The sequence below is a fragment of the Panulirus ornatus genome, chromosome 41, assembly GCF_036320965.1.
Source record: "Panulirus ornatus isolate Po-2019 chromosome 41, ASM3632096v1, whole genome shotgun sequence".
Lineage (NCBI taxonomy): Eukaryota > Metazoa > Arthropoda > Malacostraca > Decapoda > Palinuridae > Panulirus > Panulirus ornatus.
The window spans coordinates 18,570,755-18,579,584 of NC_092264.1; the positions used below are offsets into that span (position 1 = coordinate 18,570,755).

At 43.6% G+C, this 8,830-nt stretch overlaps 1 protein-coding gene across 2 annotated transcripts in view; it reads left to right on the forward strand.

Moving 5' to 3' along the window:
- Positions 1–8,830, forward strand: part of LOC139761735 (uncharacterized) — a 306,001-nt gene that overhangs the window by 154,534 nt on the left and 142,637 nt on the right. The gene's annotated exons all lie outside the window — the stretch shown is intronic.

Here is an 8,830-nt window from a genome sequence, read left to right on the forward strand (position 1 = left end):
ATGGGATGTAATGATCATCCTTCACTCACTCTCATGTGGAGAATAGAGAGCTATTCCAGGATTGCACTTAGCTGTCTGTCTGTCTGTCTGTCTGTCTGTCTGTCTGTCTGTCTGTCTGTCTGTCCGTCTGTCTGTCTCTCTGTCTGTCTCTCTGTCTCTCTGTCTGTCTCTCTGTCTATGGGTTCACAGCCTGTGTGTGGTTTCCTCAACATATATTTTTCATTCTGTCACTAAGTTCAGTCATGCAGGGCTGAAGTGTTCATGGTGGGTTCCTCAGATGTTCGCTGATGTACGAGGAGGCAGAGTGAGGCTGTAGGAAGCGTGTGTGTAGTTGAACCCTCCGATCTCTCGTTCGTAATCACCTTCGTCATTAACTCCCGCTGGAATTAATCGACCTTGATGTGATTATTCGCTTGGTAAATCTTCATGACTCTAGGCAGTGCAGGAGAGAAATGTGTGCTGGGGTAATGCGTGTGGATGAAGGGAATAGAATGGTGGAATGAGAATGAAGAGAACCAAATGAGAGAGACAATAGTGGGAACAGATGGTCAGGTGACATAGCAGGGCAGAAGATGCAGACTGCGATGTCATTATACTGAAGCAAAGAAGAAAACATATATAAGGTTTGAATGTCATTAAGAAAAGAAAGTTCATCAGTATTAGAAGAAGGCTTAGCCGAGTTTATCTCTAATTGAAAGTCTGTAATTGGACGATGCTAAAGCATATAGAATTTCTATCATAACCACAAAGATAGATAGATTGATGATAAACTTGCGTAAGGAGAATGCAGTGCTCAGGAGACAAGAAGAATATTTTGAAAAGGTGATGAATGTTAGAGAGGAGATGACAAGAGATGTTATGTATCGTCTGATGTGGGCTTAGAGCAGGAGGCTAGTGAGGGAGACCAAGTGTTCACGTCCTCCTCAGTCTGAGGAAGCATTACGGTGGACGACTAGATGAAAGCGACTGCAAGCATGCTAGAGGATGGGACACCACTCTTAACACACAGATGATCCGGGGTAGCAGTACTGTGAGAGCTGACAGAGAAGGTACTACACTGATGAAGTGGTTGGATAGAAGAACCTTATTTCCACGTAGAGTTAAAGGTATTAGGAAAGGTTCTGAAAGCTTCAGGGGAACTACTTCGTAAAGAGGAAGACACAAGGTGAGGTTATGAGAGAGGACTCACGAGGGAGGTGTCCCTATGGGCCTGTGCTATTCAGACACTGCTGGTGGACACAGAGGTGTACACACTGTTTATGGGCCTGTGAGTGTACAGGATGGCGTCGACGGGAGGGGATTCGCGGAATGAGTTACGGGGCAATGAAGAGCCTTTACTAGCTTGGGAAGGCCCTCCTGGGCAGTGGCAGAAGAGTGAGGAGGTTGGTCTGGGGTCAGCGTGCAGGGAGGAGATTGTGTGTCTTACTCGTGTGTGTTACACGTCACGGCAGGTTCAGCAAATGAGGTTATGGAAGGTAATACAGGTATAGCAGTGGACATAGAAGATATAGAAGAAAGTGTAACGCTGAAATGCTATCATTCGAATGAGTAGCTTCCTGGTAAAACTGATGAACCGTGTGAGGGGATTCTGAAACTACCCTGGTGGTATTTTAGAAGCAATACAAGGAGTAAGACTGCCTGGATGAAGGCTGAGAAAGGTTGGGAATTAGATATTTGATGATGTGTAGGTTTAGTGACGAAGGTGTGATATATGATGGGATGTGGCGGGAAACGTTCACAGGCATGCAAGCACCTGCATCTCTGAGGTGTATCATGCAACGTAGAGACCAGTCGACCGATATGATGGAATCTTTCGAAAGAAACATTTTGCCAAACCCGACGAATGGAAGTGAAAAATACGGTATTGGGTATAAGAATGAGAGGGAGACTGTAAGATAAGGAGCTTAATTCGCCAAGAATTGGATTTCTAGGAGACGAATGAAGAATGTGAAAACTGTTGCCTAGAGACGAAGATGAGGAGCAGATGTGATTGGAGAAGATGAGGATGCAGTTGGCATGAGGACATGGGGAGGGAGGACAGTGGTTCATAGCCAGCGAAGTGCACATGAATAATGTTGGAAGAAGGAAGGAATGGGTAGGAGAAGCCGAGGAAGAGGGAGAGAAAGAGAGACTCGAGGAGAATCTGGATGAGCGAGATACAGGAATGTACAGGAATGAGCCAGACGTAGAGGAGAGATCAGGCACGAACCCACTCCGCTAGATAGTGCTAGACGCTTTATTGTTTACAGATAGATTGAATACATAGCAGAATCTATACAGCAATAGATGGATAGATGAGTCAGTCTTTTGCTGATCTTCGAAAACTGTGTCGAAACCACTTATGGATGTGATGCTGTCGAGGATATACCGAGCACAGACCGCAAATTGTAGGTCAAATCATGTTGGATCTTAATTGAACTTGCTGATATTACCCGTCTTGGCTGAACTGCCTGGACGGGAGCGTGATATACCTCCCTCATGTTCCTAGTCACATAAAGTATATATATGATTATGGAAATGTTCCATAAGCTATGACCACTTTCCTTATACGGTCAAACCAAACTATGGGTCACATCCTGTCCTGCTGGTGGAGAAGCAGGAAGTTCCTGTAGGAGGTAAATGGGTCCTTCAGGAGCGTCAGAAAAGGGAAGTGTACGGTAGGTGAACTTATGTCCCTGGCTCTCCCTCCTACATACAGTGTTCAGTCTTGTGTACGGGTACAACCACTTTACGTCAGGAGTCTCCATAACAAATGTATATTCATAATGTCAATATAATAGTTGTGACGGGACATACTATGGTTGGGTGTGTATAGTGAGATACACAGTGGAGTGCACTGTGGCACGTGCTATGATTCACAGAGCAGAGTGAGGCAAGCATGACAGTAGGTGTCTCAGCGGAGGGGAGGTGTTGTTGCTGGCAGGACGTGGGGCTGTGTTAGGACGGCCCTCAACCTTCAAGTCCTGGAGGCGGGCGGGACGTGTCTGGTATGAGGAGTTGAAGATATCATTTCTTTCATACACTACTTAGCGACAAGAGCGATGGCCTTGTCCTTGAGCGTCTGGATACGTCAGTGGTGACCTCATGGCTACGACAGGTCAGTGGTGACCTCATGGCTACGACAGGCCAGCGGTGACCTCATGGCTACGACAGAGGAAAGTCGACTCTACAAGACTAACGTAATAGCTTAGTGCTACGAGAGGCAGGCGAGACGCTAGAGAGAGCGGTTGTTGTTGGCACATTATGGCCTCACTTCTTGACGTGTGTGAATGATGCAGGAAGACTGGACAGGTAGCGCGTACTTGATGCAGGAAGACTGGACAGGTAGCGCGTACTTGATGCAGGAAGACTGGACAGGTAGCGCGTACTTGCAAGCCTCTCAGACTGCACACTTGTGGGTTAAATTGAAAGACCTTGAGACATATACCCACACACGTCAACCAGCCTTGTGGCTGTACTGAGTACATTTGTATATATGTGTGTGTGATCCAACACCCTGCTGAATGCGATCATCAAGTTATATAAAGAACACAGTCAAGATCTTTCTAGATCTGAGAAGTATATTCATCAGTATTCACAGCAGCAGACACCTGGTGGACATACTGGAAACCTTGAAGGTTCTCAGGTTATATTGTTTTCCTCATTGTTCCGATAATTCACGTGGGAATATTTTGTTTATAACAGATTCACTAGATCTGTGCCTGGCTGGCGCGGGTCCTGGTCAAACGACGGTCAGGTCACTGTGCTGGAGATGATGTGATCATATTCCATCTTTGTGTCCAGGAAATATAAACTCGAGGGCGTTCTTCTGCCATGAATCAAGGTGTAACATCTCAGTCCTCCAAACCTGCGATTATTCACTTCACATCTGTTGAGCAAGTGTCTGCTTGAGGAAGCATTATGATGTGTCATCCATGATCAGGTCAAGTAAAGAACCGTTACATTACGTTATATTTTTTTCTTTTCCAAATTGAAGAGAAAAAGTTTTAAAGGATAGAAAATGCCCTGAACTATTACCTGCAATTTTTGGTTTCTGCGGGAAATCTGTCCCCACAAAACCTCAATATATGGAATATATATTTTTTTTCTCATCGGAAATAAGAATCTGGGAGCAAATTATTGACCGTGGGTCATTAAGGCCAGTAATTAAGAATTTAATGATTCTGTGATAATTCGCTCCGTATTCATAGGGCTTGTGTCGGCTTGGAAAGGCATTGTGAGATATTTTCCATGATTATTTCAAACAGAAAATCGTTTCATTGCGTCATATATAAAGTATAAGGGAAAAAGTTTTTTGTGGCTAAAAATGCCCTACAATTTTTGCTATTTTTCTAAAGGTAATATATATATATATATATATATATATATATATATATATATATATATATATATATATATATATATATATATATATATATATATATATATATATATATATATATATATATATATATATATATATTCTCCAGGAAACGTAGCTTTGCTTTTCCCTTTTATAACTGGGAGAAAGAAAGATACTCCGGAAGTGGTATTTACTTTAAGAATAATCTAAAACTTAAGATTGCAAAACAAGTTTAAAACAAACACCATTATTGGCTGCAGGACAATAACAACATCAAGGTTTCTCACTGAACGACATTGGACGACACATTAACTTGTTTTTCTTTTGTAAGATTTATTTTACTACGCTTTACAGAAACATTTTCATGACGGTTATAAATGAAAAGAACAAAGGACTTTTTACGAATGTAGAATGAATTAAATCATACGTTTACATCGCCAGTAAATAATTGTGTACGTGTTATATATGTGAGTGTGCGTGTGTGTGTGCAGAGGACTTACAACGGAAGGGTCATTAGGGGAAATTGGAGTCAAGAAGGATGTGCAAGGAAATGAAAAGAGAATGTAAGAACTGAGGGAAATTCTCTGGGGTGGGAGGAGAACCCAATATATCTTGGCAGGAATGGGAGCAGTGGAAATCCCTCCGCTGCAAACATGAACAGCATCCCCGAAGGAAGTAAAGATAAAGAAACATCTACGAAAAATGGATGTGAAATGCTTGGGGAGAAAAATGCAGGGAGGAACGAGGGAAAAACTGAAGCCTGGAGGAGAAGCTATAGTTGGTAGGTCTTAGGAATGAGTGAAGAGGAAGGTGCTCATGTGGGGAGAACATACGGAACGGAACGCCAAGTGAACGGATGGTAAACCAGGAACTGGAACTAAATGAAGAAAGAATATGACAAGAATTATACCTTGGAAACGAACTGGAATAGAAGACTCTTAAATGGCGGGGTCTGAAAGGAAAGTCTATACAGAAACGTAATAAAGAATATGCCCTTTGAAAGGACTCTGATCAAGAACTTTATTTTTAAGAGGATTTAAGACCCACGAGAGAATCATTTACCTTTGCGATCAAGTGTCAGGAAAAATGAGAAACAACGCCAGATCTGTCTCGTGCAGGACGTGGGGTCATTAGGCCAAGGAGCCACTCTTCACGTGAGCTTCCTACACGACTTTACAAGCAAATAAGGAATGAGGAAGTAATGGAGACGGAGGACACTGATTGCGAGGCCACCGAAACGTTGTCTTCAGGCGAAACGAGTGGCAACAGTGTCTTCAGCAGGGTCCTGGAAGAAAGGCAGTCGCCAGGTACAGAGAACAGTCTACTCTGGAACATGGTTGAGGAACGTGTGCTCAAGTCCGGTGGACGAAGTAGAGCACAGAGGAAGAGGAAGAACTCTGGTCGAAGTGACAATAAACATGACGAATAAATTTCTTATCCAGATTTCTTCAGTGATGAAACGGAATTTATTTTCTCCTCCAAAAGAGTCAGATGGTTTTATGGGTCCTCAATGGTACCCGCATTTTGGGAGGGGATGGACGAGATGAATGAGTTTTGTGATATAAAGTTAAGCAAGGGAATCTTGGAGATGGACGAGGAGGTCCTGGGGGAGGTCTTCCATAAACCTCATGACCTCGAATTACCCATCAGACTGGACCTTACGGGGTCATTCAGGGTCAAGATGATCCTATCATAGGTCGCAATTTGTCCAGGCGGTTGATTTACTTCCCTTCCCTGCTCTCCACCTTCACGAGTCGTATGGACCAGTGACCCACATATGTCACTAGGTTCCTAATGGACCAAGTTCTCATTAGTGATCAAGTTCTATTTAATCATCGCTGGATATGAGATAACAGATAACAGGTATATCGCTGGATATGAGATAACAGATAACAGGTATATCGCTGGATATGAGATAACAGATAACAGGTATATTTCTTTACATCTGAAGGTAAGTTATTCAACGTCTATCTCATCTTTCTTCACTTTTCCTGTAAATAATGATCATAATTCAGAACCATCAGATTTTCGATAAGACTCACCTGGACCTATTGATGTAACTTTTCCCTAAATGAGTCGATTCCTGAATCACTGATTTTCATATAGGAAAATTATGACATAAAAATCAGTTATTATTTTGTCATCCCTGCTCTCAGAGTGGCATCAATCAACACATAGTGTTGGCTTATTTTCCAAATACGTCGCAGATTTAGAATTAATCCATGTTCCGTCCATGTTCCGTCGTCTCTAACTAATGATGGAAAGCAAACACGACCTTGTTTGCCTCATAGATGGATTGAATCCTAAATTGCCAATTAGATGGGGGTTGCCGTTTAACTACGCCTGTTCATCCGTTTTCGCAAAAGGGTATTTCCCTTACCTAAATTCTGTGATTTTCGACCATCATCACAAGCTTAACCAGTCTGCCATATACGGAGGACTTAAAATGGAAAATAAAAAAAACACGTACGTTGGATCGCAAAACATAGATACAAATAAACTGAGAACAATGAATACAAATTCCCCGATATATCTATTTGATATGTAAATCATCATAAATCATGATAGATGTATGTGAAGTAGATCCTGAGAGAGATGATATAAATCAGACATTAAGATGACCATGTTGAGGGTCATCTTCATTGCTAGGTTACATTCCACTGACGGAACCAGTCATGTTGACCATGAGCCTCAAGTGTAAATACCTGGTTTCTGAGAGACACAGACGACACGCTCTTAACATATGGCAACTGAGGTGGTCGTATGACACTCCCTCGTTAGCTGGTGACTGGAGATGGACTGTGACACTCCCTCGTTACTTTACGATGACTGCAATAACCAGTGGACAGTTCTTCGTTACCTAGTGAACAGCTCAGGGGAACAAATGATTCTACTTCTTTTCTAACTCTCTAGATATTGTGTAACTCCCTGGATATTATGTAACTGAAACATGTAACACTCCTCTTATTGTGTAATTCAGGTGAATATAAAGTATAAGGCACGCCTACATTGTGCAACTCAGGAAAAGATCACACATTTCTGATATTGTGTAACACGGGAACATATGTGTCACTCGTCCATTATTGTGTAACACGGACACTCATGTGTCACTCGTCCATTACTGTGTAACACAGGACTCATGTGTCACTCCTCCATTACTGTGTAACACAGGCACTTATGTGTCACTCCTCCATTATTATGTAACACGGACACTCATGTGTCACTCGTCCATTATTGTGTAACACGGACACTCATGTGTCACTCCCCCATTACTGTGTAACACAGGCACTTATGTGTCACTCCTCCATTATTATGTAACACGGACACTCATGTGTCACTCGTCCATTATTGTGTAACACGGACACTCATGTGTCACTCCCCCATTACTGTGTAACACAGGCACTTATGTGTCACTCCTCCATTATTATGTAACACGGACACTCATGTGTCACTCGTCCATTATTATGTAACACGGGGCACACATGTGTCACTCCCCCATTACTGTGTAACACAGGCACTCATGTGTCACTCCTCCATTATTATGTAACACGGACACTCATGTGTCACTCCTCCATTATTATGTAACACAGGGGCACAACACAACAGTCTTTGGTATTCCACAACTGCTCCTAACAACATTATGTACAGCTGGGACAGCGCTGGACAGTGGAAGACCTGATTGCCTCTAACCTGAACCAAACGACTTGTTTAGTACGACGAGAGATGGACGCACCAGGAGACGTGCAGACACCTGTGTGTGTGTGTGTGTGTGTGTGTGTGTGTGTGTGTGTGTGTGTCGTACAGCTATCATGAACCCATGATGAACGGGTTCATGATCATTCTATTGGCGGTAATTACGTGACGTTGACGGCCTTAAAATGACCCTGGTGGTCGTTAGGTTTAAAGCCTCAGTAAACAACACCCTACCAACCAACCACCCAACTCTCTCTCTCTCTCTCTCTCTCTCTCTCTCTCTCTCTCTCTCTCTCTCTCTCTCTCTCTCTCTCTCTCTCTCTCTCTCTCTCTCTCTCTCTCAGTTCAGAGAGAGAGAGAGAGAGGCAGGTGTTGAGGCGCGTCTCCCACCCACTCGGGAGCAGCCTCTGGCCGGCCTAACCATAACTCAACAAGGGTTACCAAGAGATTTAGCCTCCCTCCTTCCCTCCTTCCCTCCCTCCCTCCCTCCCTCCCTCCCTCCTTCCCTCCCTCCCTCCTTCCTTCCTTCCCTCCCTCCCTCCTTCCCTCCTCCTGTATTCTACTTCATTACGCCACACGGGAGCCCAGCCACCCTCCCTCCCGCGCACCGCTAATGCCTCAACGTGCCTCAGCTTAACGACCAGCCTCACCTGCCATATAGGTTCCTGGAGGGAGGGGAAAACTCCCGCAACACCAGGTAACACGCTGTTCCTCACCATACACACACAAGACACGTCTACATGAACCTGTTCAGGGAAATGATCAAGAACAGATGACAGAGACTTTGAGGGAAAA